At 44.3% G+C, this 14,182-nt stretch overlaps 1 protein-coding gene and 1 long non-coding RNA gene across 3 annotated transcripts in view; both read right to left on the bottom strand.

The window, feature by feature from the left end:
* Positions 1–14,182, bottom strand: part of Bmerb1 (bMERB domain containing 1) — a 105,251-nt gene that overhangs the window by 82,760 nt on the left and 8,309 nt on the right. The window lies entirely within an intron of this gene.
* LOC107980006 lies at positions 137–12,144 on the bottom strand. The gene is made up of 2 exons (XR_004772610.1): positions 10,898–12,144; positions 137–287 (listed from the first exon to the last, which is right to left on the bottom strand). It is a non-coding gene; the product is annotated as an uncharacterized LOC107980006 (long non-coding RNA).

Below are 14,182 nucleotides of genomic sequence, written 5' to 3'. Positions count from 1 at the left end.
CACCAGATCTCATAACAGGTGGTTGTGAGCCACTTTGTGGTTGCTGGGAATTAACTCAGGACCTTTGGAAGACTAGCCAGTACTCTTACCCTTGGAGCCATCTTTCCAGCCCAGCATTAACCTTTTATTATCAAAGTAACATCAAGCTATTATTTTATTAAGCAGAGGAAGCAATATCCTTATATAGAGGTTCCTTGTGACTCTTGCTCCATAGCCAGCGATTAGTGTGCTCTTGTCTTGACATCCCCATTGTCTCCATTGTTGTTCCATTGGGACACACACCTCACCTGTGGAATGCGGCATCTTGAGGGCCAGGAATTAAGTCACCCTGCCCTCCTTTATCAACTTCAGGTAGAAACATAAACCAAGGCAGCCACTGTGGAATTCAGTGTGGAGAGTCCTCCCAAAACTACACATGACCCAGCTGTGCCCTTCCCAAGTACATACCAGAAGAACTCTGAGTCAGGACACCAAAGAGGCATTGGGGCAGCTATGTCTATTACTGTACTGTTATAGCTTGGATACCTATCAACAGGTGAGTGGACAAAGCAAATACAGTATACAGACACAAAGGAGTCTTCAGTCACAAAGAAGAATAAAAGGATGGAACTGGCACCCATCATCATAGACTCAGACAAGCATTTGTGTTTTCTCTCTTACTCAGAACCATTTATGTGATGTGTATATAATAAATATGCAAGTATGGCTATCTGGGGAGGGGCCTATAGAGAGGGAGGAGCAGGAGATGGTAATGGCACAGAATTCAATTCAACTCCCTCCCTACACACACACCCTCCCTACACACACACACACACACACACACACACACCACCCTCCCCCTCCCTACACACACACACACACACACACACACACACACACACACACACACACACACCTGGAACACAGCATGAAAGGGGAAGAGGGAACTAGGTGGAAGGGACTGGGTTGATCCAATGCTGTTGAGTAACTATTTCCTCCATATTGAAGCTTTTCCACCAACAGGGGAAAGGAGAGACTCATGAAATTCACAAGCAATTTTAAAGAACTCTGAAGAAAGTTTCAAGGCTCAGCAAACCCTTCCCCAAAGCTTTGTAAGTAGTAAACGGAAATGGGGGTGGGCTGGGGGAGCTCCAGAGATGCAGTGTTCACGAGGCAGAGGTAGGGAGGTAGGTTTTCCAAAGATGCGACCCCTTGAGTTTAAGCCCACTGATTCACCAAGCTGGTCTTGGGTGAAATGTTTTCTTTGGTTTGTCATCAGTGCCTTGATGTGAATCTGGGGTGATCAGATATCTGTTCATGTTCCTCCAAGAAAGTTCTGCGATACTACTTACTGCTCAACAGCTGACAGGAAGCTCTAAGACCCAGCAAGAATGTGCACGATTCAGTGATCTTTTAGAAGTGCTTATGTTAGGGGCTTTCACACACAGGAGATGAGACTGTAGTCACAGAGAGTGACTGTTGACCCCCCCACCCCATCTGAATAGAGAACGCAGTGTGTCATGGACATCTGCAGTGGCACACAGGCAGCTTGGTGATGAGGCTTTGACTTCCTCATCTCAGCACAGCCTCTCTTCTGAGTCCTAGCTGTTTGCCTTTTATTTTATTCTGGAGAAATTTCCACCTGCTTCATATATATATCTATATGTCTATATATCTATATATTTATATATCTAGATATCTATCTATATATAGATAGATATCTAGATATATAGATATATATCTCCTTAAGGTCCTTAAGGTCCTTGGCTTTGCAAAATTATTTAGATAAATTTGTATACTGTGATCCACATTAATAAAAATACAGTGTGGGCAGGTGAGATTGCTCAGTGGGTAGAGGCACCTGCAGTCAGTGACCAAAGACACCCAGTGACCAATGTAGCAGAAAGGGAGAAGTGACCCTGAAGGGACCAGCTCCCCATTTCGGCAGCCATGACAGTAACACGTGCTTGCCATGACCTTGCCTTAGTCACTAGAAGGTCAGACGCCTGCCTTGTGACAAGGAACCGATCATAAGTTAGCTGGCGGTGGTATGCTTTACGGCTCTGGGTGTGCTTTACGGACAAGCTCACAGCAATGACAGCGCAGAACATAGCAACCACCCTGGGAGGGCCTATGGGCCATAACAACCAGTTGGCCAATCAACACAGGGCAAGCCCTCCAAGCCTGGAGCCACACCAATCCTGAGCCTATTCGTACCCCTAGACACTCCCCTTACGCTGCCCTACAAGATCTCTATGCAGACGTTTTGAGCTCTCTTTCCTAGCCATCCGCCATGGCGGGTGGGTGAAAGACCCGAGCTAACATGGGGTTTGCTTGTTAAGCAACAATAAAGCCTCATGCAGTTTGCAGCAAGCTCCCAAATCTGACTGATGATTGGGGTGACCTCGGTCCTGGGCTGAGACCCCGGATACCTGAGTTTTCCGGGGGTCTAACAACCCCACAGGTTGTCCTCTGACCTTCGCACCTATGTGGTGTCACACATGTGCCCTCCCACACAATAAAATGTTTTTTTAAAAAAAGAAATATACAGTGACCCAGTATCTACATGCCATATAAACATAAGGCAAATAAAAGACGCTCTTTAGTACCTCAAATGTAACCTTGGATTTTCTATTCTTCTCTATTTTATTTTTCCAATATTGGTCCCAGAGCTGGGTATAGATAGCTCAATTGGTGAATGTATACATAAAACCTTGGATTCTGCCCTCAATACTGATAACAAAAATGGACATGGATTTGATAATCCTAGCACTCGGGAATAAAGCAGGAAGGCCAGAAGTTCAGGCTCATGGAAAATTTAAACTATCCCTCAAAACACCAAGAGGGTTACAAGTTCAAGGTCATGCTCAACCATACAACTAATGCAAAGTCAACAGTAGATATGGCAGAATGGAGGACAGGAGCTCGGCCTCACTCCCACGGGTGGGTTCCATGCACCCTCAAAGAGTTCCAATCTGCACCAGGTGTAGCTTCAGCTCAGGGATGGAACACTTGCCGAGCACATGTAAGGCCCAATGCAGCAGAACCGAGAGATTCTACAGCCAGGAAACCCCACTCCCTGCATTTTCACACAGCCATTTGCAAATTTATTGACCACACTCCCACCTCTTTTTCCTAGAAAACCTATTAACAGCTGTGATTCCTCAGAATAGGATTTACAAAACACTGCCTTAGAGAAAGGCACATTACTACAGAGAAATTCTGTTTAAGCTCTGCCTCTGATGGGTTTCTCTGTGGCATTTTCAGCATGCCTTGTGCCAGGTTGGCAAGCAGAAGGGTTAGGCCCATAAGCCAGCTCTCAGCAGCCCTCGATGTATTTTTAGATAACAGAAACAGCAGCTGAGTAAATGCTTGAAATCTGGGTGCCTGGTTCCAACCCCCAGAGGCCAAAGTAATGTCTTCCTAGGACATTTTTAGAAACTTGTTAATGCCCAGTAACCCTGCCTCTTTAGGAACTGGCACATGGGTTTCCTTGGTTGCTTAGGAATCAAATATCTCCATGAAGTCATCAGGTATGTGTAGAATTCCTGCTGTGTGCCAACCCCTGCTGTTCCCTAAAATGATGATCCAATCTGCCAGCCAAGCAGGCTGGTCATTGTTACACACAGGTGACACACTGTGACCCTGAGCTGAAAATATGTATATGTAGTGGATATTTCAGTTTGTGGGTCAGCTAAATTGGTAACAGCAAGACTGGCTGAACTCCAAGTTCACATCTATTTGAAGTTTCTACAAAGTGAGTAAAGCATGAGCCCTAGGCATTGAGTGAGAATACCTGGATAAATGATTGGCCAAATTTTTCAGTTACTTTTCTACAGCCCCTGTAGATCATTGACACTCACTGGACCAGATTTCATAGGAAATCATTTTGTGGGTTTGGAGATATGGCTTACTTAGCTCTGGGTTCAAGACCCAGCCTCACACACCTGTAAATCCCAGAACTTGGGAGGTGGAAGCAGGAAGATCAGAAGTTCAAGGTCACCCTCTGCTGTGTGGCTAGTTGAAGCCCACCTGAGAGCTATCATGTAAGTGATGCTCACGACCTCCTTAGAAGTGCATGCAAATTATACAGGGAAGGTGTGTGCTTCCTTAGAGCTGTGCTTCTGTGGAAAACACCATCTACAGGTCACCTCTGCAGGTGACCTGACAATGCTCTTTCATCGTCTCTGCAATACAAATGGCAGGGAGGTAACAATATACAAATTATTCTGGTCCACATGCAGATTCTGCCCTCTCTTATAGGGCATCAGTCCCTCGGGGAACATTCATCCCTATATCCCTCAACTACATGGCCCTTTTAAGCCTGTTATCACACCTGCCTGGATCTCACTTTGATTCAGATGAATGCAGTACATAATTGTTTATTTATTTACAGGTTCCAATATAGCCCAGGCTGACCTCAAAATTTATGGTATGACCTTGAGCTTCTGATCCTCCTGCCGACACTTCCCAAGATCTGGGAGAGAGTATGGATGTTCAAGACCACAGCAGCTTTATGTGGTATGGGGTAGAATGAAGCTGGGAAAGCACTCTCCCAACTGAGCTTTAGCTTCAGGCCTAGATAACAATTTCTAATTTCTGTTTGTTTTTTATCTTTGTAACAAGATTTTATCTTTTCCTGAAAATTACCTTTTTATAATAATATAAGAAGGTTTTGTTTTTGTTTTGACAATATGCTATAGTTTGAATCTCAAATGTCCCCCAAAGGCTTTTGTGTCCTTCAAAGGTCTAGACACAGCCAGGCATGGTAGTACATGCCTGTAGTCCCAGCTGACGCAGAAGTATCAGAGGGTCAAGAAAACCTGGGCTACATCCATAAGACTATGGATGGAGGGAGATGGAGAGGGAGAGGGAGGGAGAGAGAGAACCAGAAAAGGCTTGGTGGCCAGTCAGCCTATAGGCCTATGAGATGGTTAGCCTTATAAACTGACTTGGAAGGGCCTGGGAACCTCTTAAGTGGGAGGAAGTCATGTCACTGGGTATATGCCCCTGAAGGGGATACAGAGACTCTGCTTCCCAGTATACCCTGAAGAGATCGGCTCTGACTTAACTACACAACTCTGCTCTTCACAGAGCCTGTCTACTGTGGACCAAAATCTTGCAAATCATGAACAAAATAAACTTAATTTAATCTGGTCATCACAGCAACACAGAGCCTCTAACAAGCTGTGTCACCTGAAACACACTTTGCCCTGGTTGTTCAATACAGGTACATTTCTACAATAACTGCATCTGTCTGTAGCCAACTGAGTCATTTCTGAATGTGCTTTGTAGCCTTTCTTCTTCTTCTTCTTCTTCTTCTTCTTCTTCTTCTTCTTCTTCTTCTTCTTCTTCTTCTTCTTCTTCTTCTTCTTCTTCTCCTTCTTCCTCTTCCTTCCTCCTCCATCCTTCCTCCTCCTCCTTCTTTAGAAAGGGAGTAAAGTAATGGAGGGGTTGACCCACAAAACATGAATTCTGCATCCCTCTGTCTGTGGCAAGGTTTTGAAAGTTTACAAATAGTAATGAAAGCATTAGTGTCTTTTGTAATCAGTTAGGGATGTCTAGTCTAGGACATCTGCTTTCTTTCACCCAGGAACCACAGCAGGTGGACATTTGGATCAGATGTTTTACTGAGAGGATTCAGGTTTGACCGCCATGATTAAGTCAAGAAATGGACTGTTTTTTTCAAGTTGTCTTGTTTTTTTCCTTTAAAGACCTAGTCTTACATAGCTCAGGCTAGCCTCAAATTTATGTGTAATGGATGATGCCTTTGAATTCTGATCCTCCTGCCTCTGCCTAGCAAGTGCTTGGATTACAGGAACTACACACCATCATGCCTGGTTTATACAGTACTAAGGATTGAACACAGGGCCCTGTGTATGCTAGGCAAACATAGTAAGCTACAATGCCAACCTTGCTTTCTGTTTCTTTCCTTTTTAAAAATAAATATATAAGACAAGTGGGTTGGATTGACTTCTGTTGCCTGCCCCGCCACCTTGGAGATGTCATCTTCGCTCTGAGCTCCAGGACTCTAGTCCTCTATAAAAGGAAGGTGGAGGAATGGGCTGATTGTAGTAAATGTGACTCTGTGGACTCTAATGTGCAGCCAGAGATGGCTCCTCAGGGCCAGATGTACCTCAGCATTGTCCATTTTTGTTCTGTGCCTGGTAGCAGCAATTGAAGCAACTGAGAGTTAACATAGAGAATGTACATGGTGGAACCCTGAGGTGATAAAGGACATCTCAATGTTTAGGAGCATCTGATATATCAAAATATTAGTGGGACTGGCCACCTCTTCTTCCTCCTCCTCCTCCTCTTCCTCTTGCTCCAACACCACCACCTCATCAAATAAATGCTAATTTCAATTTGAAAAAAATAAAAGAAATGAGCAGGAGGATGGCCCAGATTAGTAAAATATTTGCATTGAGACCTGAGTTCTTTCTCCAGAGCTCACATAAAATTGCTGGGCACAGGCCTATGAGATGGCTAGCCTGACAACCTGATTTTAATGCCTGGAACCCATATGGCCGAAGGAGAGAACTATCTCTGTAAATTGTCCTCTGACCTTCACAAATGAGCTGTGGCATACTTACACACACACACACACACACACACACACACACACACACACACACACACACACACACACACAAAGGTAATATGTCATTTGTCAAAGTACCCAGGGTACTTTTCATTCTTTTGTTGTTTCCTGTGCACTTTGGGAGGTGGCAATACAGAAGACATGGTTCATCCCTGGGAATTGATTCTGTTCCAGAGATAACTTTAAGTTATTGTTGAGCAGACTCTGGGCAGCAGCCAGGACTCATGTGTGCTTCAACTCAAAATTATTATTTTTAAAGCTAAACCTAATAGAAGTTGTAATGTAAAGTCCAAGTCTTATTCTTACAAAAGCTGCTAACCTATTGTAAAATGTTAAGAAATACAAGTTAATAGCCATCCTTATAAATGATCAAGTTTTTTAATTGTAGTCATGCTAAGTACTGATATAATTAATTATAAGGATAAACCTTACTTAGTCCCCTGTATATGTTTTCAAAAGTTAAGCTTAAAACAAGAATTATCTAGAAACAAAGTTGTCTATTCAGATTTACTTAGGCAGTCCTCTAATACTTCAGAGAGTTGCAGAATATGCCATTTAAAATGTTGATTAAAAAGCTTATAATATCAGACAGAGGCTCCAAGATCCTGACAGTGACCCAAGGTCTCCAAAGAAGATTATGGTGCACCACAATGTATGAACCTGGATTATGGCAACACTGACCAATGGGTGAGATGCTCCAATGCAACACCTGCTGCCAAGACCAGGAACAGACTTTGAACAAGCAGCAGGACACTGGAGAATTGATTGCACCACTTTTGCCTAGACAAAATAAGGTCAGTCTTTTCCATGTCCCCTTCCATAGAGGAAAAAAATCTCTCACCTTATAGGCCTGGCAAAGATTGATGCTGTTCTCCTGATACTTCTGCCTCTAACAGTATGGAGACTTGGGTATGGCTAACTGTGTATGGACTGGTCCCTCTCATTTTTAATAGATTCAAAAGCTGCTTGGAATTTATCCTTCTTTGATAGTATTGATGGTTAGGCTAGCTATAGCTTTGTCTCCTTGGCAGCATCAGGCAGTCAGATCCTTCCTCAAGACTACAGCCAGCTTGGTAGCTCAAAAATCAAGCCTTACTACGGCTCCTAAAAAGGGGGTCTGAGGATGTAAAAGTATACAAGTTTTAAGGGTATAAAAGTGATTTAAGATAAATAAATAAAGATATAAAAAAGGTTTCAGAGTGTTTTCCCCTTCCATAATATAAAAGTTCAGAGCTTAACATTTCATAGAGTTATGATAAGCTGGTAGAACAGTGACTACCTGCTGTTCAGTCACAAGCTCAGGGTTTTGGGTTTATTTTGGTTGTCATCTAAGTATAAACTTAAAGGGCTTTTCATCAGGCCAAGGGTATCTCTGTCCAATCTTTACCTGGATCTCTGGACAGAAGAAATATGTACATACTTCTAACCCAAATCTGTATCTTTTGCTAGGACTCAAAGGTATGAGTCTGTTCCTGGTGTTTTACACATACCCAATACCTGCTTTTTCTACAGTACGGATTTCAGTACAGATTGGTAAAACTAATAAATAAAGTTCCTATAGCCTTCAGAGGATCAAAAAGTCATAAAACATGGATCCACTTCTCACAGGTCAAAAGGACTCCAGATAAGTACTGCCTATGTTTTCTCTACCTGTCCATTTCTGAGGATGGGATTTTCTCTCTCCTGGTCTTGGGACTGACTCCTGCCCTTCCCAATTGCTAAAACTATGGGCCTAAAAGTTTCCATTAAGCACATAAATTTTAACTTCTGTTCCTGGTTTATAGTTGTCTCAACAGGTTTCCTCTTCTGGCAGACACACCCAAGCATCAGTTGCTGACTACAGCCTGCTCCTAAAGACAGCGAGCCCTGAACTTGCTGCTGATGTGGGCCAATTGGCTGATGTGAACACTCCCTGTCTCTTCAACAGAGTCTGCGAACCAGATGCTTCTGATAAATATCCCATTTCCTGAATTCCCTCTTTGCTTTTGACTAGCATTTCAGCCTTCTCGGGCCCCTGACAACAATGCCCCAATGTCAGCCAGTAGTAGTTACAGAAAAGAATACATTGTCCCTTGCTCCCTGGTTGAAATGCTAAGTCAAAAGGAAACCCCCTTTTTGTCGTGGCCCAGGCTGTCTCAGCCCTAACAGGCATGGCTTACTGTCTCCTACACCCCCTTACATAGGGGACAAAATAGCAATAGATGCAAATGTTGTTGCCCTAGAAACGTCAGTCGGCTCATGGCTCTTAGGACCTGTTACCACCCCCTTGAGCCCCTATCAGGTAGGACCCATGATTGGATCCTGTCATCGGTGCTTCAAGAAGGGGGGAATGAGAGACCAAACCAGGGCCATTTTAGAAAAGAGGACTGGAAACAGACTATGGGAACCTGCAGCTAGCTCCAGGAAAAGCAGGCAGTAAGGAAGAACACATAACCACAAATGGTCCTGACCCCGGGTTAGCCAATTAACAGAGTTGCAAAAACAGCCTTTATGGGCACGGGTGGTGCCAGAGAGCACACATGGCACCAGAGATAAATCTATGGAAACCCCCCAAACTCCCCAAGTTCCTCTAGACATCCCAGCCAGTCAGCTTTAAACCTATACCTCTCACTGTATCCTGTGGTTTTTGTCTTTATAAACCCCTTGCTTGTGAAGCTCAGGAGCTTCTCCCACTGATGCTTTGTCAGTCTGTGGAAGGAGGTCCCTGCCTAGGCTTGAACTGAATAAAGAAATATTATACTTGCATTCGGTGAGTTTGCTCTGGGGGTCTTGTGGACTGGGCATAACAACAAAAACCACATGTTGAATGAAGTCTATTTCTATAAAAAAAATCCCAAGTAGAGAGAGAAAGAGAGCCCAGTGTGTGCTTAGGACCTGGAAAGGGGCCAAGATGGGGTTCAGCACATGTTACTCCAAAATATGGCACCTTGCCATTCAAGGAAACAGCAAGAATAGGGAAGTCACTCAGACCTCCTCATGCTATTATTCCCTGAAGATCTTCAACTGGCAAGTAGATGCCCTGTCCTATACCCAAAGGGAAGATGTCACACAAGGAACTGGAGAGGCTGTCAACAAAACGCTTACTGCATAAGCATAAGGGCCTTATTTGATCCCCAGGACCCATGAAAAAAACGCCAGCTGCATGTAATACTAGTGTTGAATGGCAGAGACAGGAGAATCCCTGGGGTTGGCTACTTAGTCAGCCAGTCTAGGTCAGTGAGAGATCCTGTCACACACACACACACACACACACACACACACACACACACACACACACACACACAAGAACAAGGTGGACAGTGTTTGAGGAACAACAGCTGGGGTTGACCTCTGACCTCCACATGATAGCGTAAAAGTTACACAACCTCAAAAGTCTTAAAAGCTCAAACACCTGGAATATTTTATTTTAGGGGGCTATGGTGTCACTCAAACTTACATTAATCCTCCTGTCTCAGCCTTCAAAGTGCTAAAATTACAGGCCCAGCTTACAAAAAGTTGGCATTATGCATTTGAGGCCAGCACTCTACTGCTGAGCACCAAGGTCACAATTGGAGCTGAAAATTTCAAAGCCAATGTGGAGTAACAAGTCACAATCAAGACAGAAGTACTTGTATAAATACTGTATAAAATGACCTGGCTGTGTGTATATATGATATATAAGAAAGATAAATGAATTTAGTGTTTAGGCTTGGGCCCCATCACCAGGTCATCTCATTATGCATATGCAAATTTATGCAAACATTCCAGAATCAGCAATTAAAAACACTTCTGGTAACAGATGTTTCACATAAGGGACATTCAACTGTATGGGTAAATTCTTAACCTTTTCTCTTGTTGATCATCGTTTGTTATTGGAGACTTAGTCATGAACTTAGCAATAGAATAGAGAAGAAATCTTTTCCTGCCCTGTAGACTTGAGGGGAGGAACCGAAGGCAAATGTATTAGAATGAGATAGCTAATGTTTGCCCCACTCTGACTGCACTGAATGGCAATACATTATAAACTTTAAGATCGGGGGGTGTTTCCAGCACCATAAAAACCATGTGTGTTAATGCACACTGTAATCTCAGCACTTCAAAGTAGAGGCAGGATTAGGTGTTCAAGATCATCTTCAGCTACCTAGAAAGTTCCAAGTTAGCCTGAGACCCTGCCTCAAAAGACGAGAGAGAGAGAGAGAGAGAGAGAGAGAGAGAGAGAGAGAGAGAGAGAGAAGCAAACTTTGAAAACCGGTTGTGCTGGTTAATATTGTCAACTTGACCTAGAATAGAGTCACCTAGGAAACAAGCCCCTGGGCATGCCTGTGAAGCATTACCTACATGAGGTTAATCCAAGTGGGAAGATCTGTCTCAGCTATGGGCAGCAACATCCCAAGAGCTGGAGCTCTGGACTGATAAAAAGAAGAAAGTATGGTGAGTGTGGCATCCATCACTCTCTGCTTTCTGCCTGGATACAGCTCTTTGACTAGCTTCCACCTCAAGTGCCTGCTGCCTTGATGTCCTCACCATGATGGATTGTACCTCAAACTGTCAGCCAAAGTAATTCCTTCCTTCCTTAAGTTGCCTTTGTCAGGTATTTTATCATAACAACAGGAAAAGTAACTGGGACACAGGTCATAGTTAACCTCGTGAATCATGCTTCCATTTATTAGAAGATCTATCTCAGCAGAGATGAATAAACTAGCCTAGTTGCCCCTCCCACGAGCCTCTAGGAAATAACTAAGGTAGAACTGATCCCTAGAGAACCGGGCTCCCCAGTTGCTGACACCTAGCCCAGCTGCATAGCATTTCATGGTGGATAAGCCATAACTTCTACATGTCTTTACTTTGTGACAATCTCAGGGTCTTTGTGCACTAGTGTTTCTATTTCTAGTTGACAGACTTTTATGATTTCTCTTCAGGATGTATAAATGTTTCAATATTTAATAAAGGCTAGCCAAAAGGCCAAGAAGCAGTGGACCAGCAAGCTAAATGAGGTTTTGGATTTGTGTGTGTGTGTGTGTGTGTGTGTGTGTGTGTGTGTACTCTAAAAAATATCTATGAGCAGTACCCCACCTGTGGATGTATCTGAGAACTGGGGATCTTGGTATCTGTGGGGAGCCTACCCCAGCCTCTACCCATAGTCATCAGGGTTATTGGTTCCCAACAACAGTGCCATTCCAGATACTATATAAGTTATCTTAAAATCTTGCTTCTTGCAGAAAGAAACAATGTTGATCTAAGCACAGACTCAGGAACAAACAAATGTCAAGTATATGGACAGCCAACGCAGACTAATCAAGAGTCCAACTTTCTTTCAGGTTCATGATGTTGAAGGTTTACAAAACACATTTGCACCCAACACTCATGGATTGACAACCTCCCAATTCAGTGACTATTGAGTGAATAAGAAGGGTTTAGGTGCTGGATATGTGATGAGCATGGGCAATCAGCTCTACCCACCTAGCAGGCCTTTTTTAAATAAATGTATGTGTGTGAGCAAACCTGTGGATGTGTGCATGTGTGTGTGAGCAAGCCTGTAGGTGTGTGTGTTAGAGAGAAAGCCTGTAGAAGTGTGTGTGTGAGCAAGCCTGTGTGTGTGTGTGTGTGTGTGTGTGTGTGTGTGTGTGTGTGTGTGTGTGTGAGCAAGCCTGTGGATATGTTCATTGTGTGTGTGAACAAGCCTTTGGATGTGTGCATGTATGTGAGAGCAAGCCTGTGGATGTGTGTGTGTGAGCAAGCTTGTGGATGTGTACATGTGTGTGTGTGAGTAAGCCTGTGTGTGTGTGTGTGTGTGTGTGTGTGTGTGTAAACAAGCCTGTTGTGGGTGTGTGTGTAAACAAGCCTGTGGATGTGTGTGTGTGTGTGTGAGAGCAAGCCTGTGGGTGTGTGCATGTGTGAGAGAGAGAGAGAGAGAGAGAGAGAGAGAGAGAGAGAGAGAGAGAGAGAGCCTGTGGTGTGTGTGTGTGTGTGTGTGTTGAGAGAGAGAGAGAGAGAGAGAGAGAGAGAGAGAGAGAGAGAGAGAGAGAGAGAGAGAGAGAAAGCCTGTGGGTGTGTGCATGTGTGTGTGAGCAAGCCTGTGGTTGTGTGTATGTGTGTGTGTGTGAGCAAGCCTGTGAATGTATACATGTGTGTGTAAGCAAGCATGTGTATATGAGCACGTGTGTGTGAGCAAGCCTGTGGGTGTGTGCATGTGTGTGTGAGCAAGCCTGTGGGTGTGTGCATGTGTGTGTGAGCAAGCCTGTGGGTGTGTGCATGTGTGTGTGAGCAAGCCTGTGGGTGTGTGCATGTGTGTGTGAGCAAGCCTGTGGGTGTGTGCATGTGTGTGTGAGCAAGCCTGTGGGTGTGTGCATGTGTGTGTGAGCAAGCCTGTGGGTGTGTGCATGTGTGTGTGAGCAAGCCTGTGGGTGTGTGTATGTGTGCCAGCAGTCCCCTAAGCACTGTGCACCTTGTCTTTGGAGACAGGGTATTCACTGGCCTGTGGCTTACCAAGTAGGCTAAGCTAGCTGCCCATGGAGTCTCAGAGAGCTTCCTGGGTCCACTCCCCAGCACTGAGAATAAAAGTGCATGCCAAAAAGGCGTCATTTTTATGTGTGTTCTGGGGATTGAACTCAGGCCCTCATGGTTGACAGCAAGCATTTTCCTGACTGAGTCATCTCTTCTTCTTGGCACACACACACCCTTGTAACCAAAAAAGTGAGTATTGTGGGACACATGCAGGGGTCAGAGAACAGCCTATAGGAGCCGGTTCTCTTGTGAATTCTAGGGACCAAACTCAGGTCTTCAGGCTTGATCCACTGAGCATTCCTCCTACCTCTGATGCTTCTTAATAAACTAAGCTGACTGAACCTGATACTGTGACTTCAGTAACATCAGAAATGGATATGTCAAACACCATGCTTACTGACAGTGCCCTGTCTAATCCTCAGGGGACTGACTATTCCTACTTTACAGAGTAGGAAAATGAAGTTTAAGGTACATTGCCTAAGATTCCAGTTGCTAGGAAGCAGCTGAGTGAAAAGGGAAACACAGACAGGGAATTCTTCTACGGGGGAGCCTGGGCCTTCTCTACTCTGTGTCTCTGAAGTTAGCACACAGTAGGCATTCAACCTGTGCAGCAAGCGAATGGTGAAGGAATGAGCCATGCATTAGCCTCTTCAGACGCGCTCATAAACAGTGTTCTGAAAGGCTACTCCAGAAGAGCATCTGCCTGTGCTGGCTTCCAAATCACATGTGTATGGAGGAAACACATAATTGGCCTAAGGGAGCAATGGAATAGCACATAAGCCAATGGAAGCATAGTTCATTAAGCCAGGGGAAAGAAGCCAGGGATAAAAATCAAATCAAAACCCAAAGCCAGTGTATGGACTCCGGCCTTTGAAATCACTTCCTCCTTGCCTTGAGCAGGTGGCTTACCTGAGATGCCCTCTCTTCAAACTGGCAGTTAACCTGAAGTACCCTCCTCACCTCTCTCCATTTCTAGAAACTGCTTAGTTCACATGCCTAATGCAAACGTTCTTATTTGCTGTCAGCCTGAAGTCCCTTTGTGAGAGCAAATCTCTAACTCCTGCTAGTCTCATTCCACTGACACTGCTCTTTGTAACTGCATCCCCCATGCCCATATCT

This window comes from Cricetulus griseus (genome assembly GCF_003668045.3).
Source record: "Cricetulus griseus strain 17A/GY chromosome 1 unlocalized genomic scaffold, alternate assembly CriGri-PICRH-1.0 chr1_1, whole genome shotgun sequence".
In the NCBI taxonomy this organism is placed as follows: Eukaryota; Metazoa; Chordata; class Mammalia; order Rodentia; family Cricetidae; genus Cricetulus; species Cricetulus griseus.
This window is presented reverse-complemented; position numbering and strand designations above follow the sequence as displayed.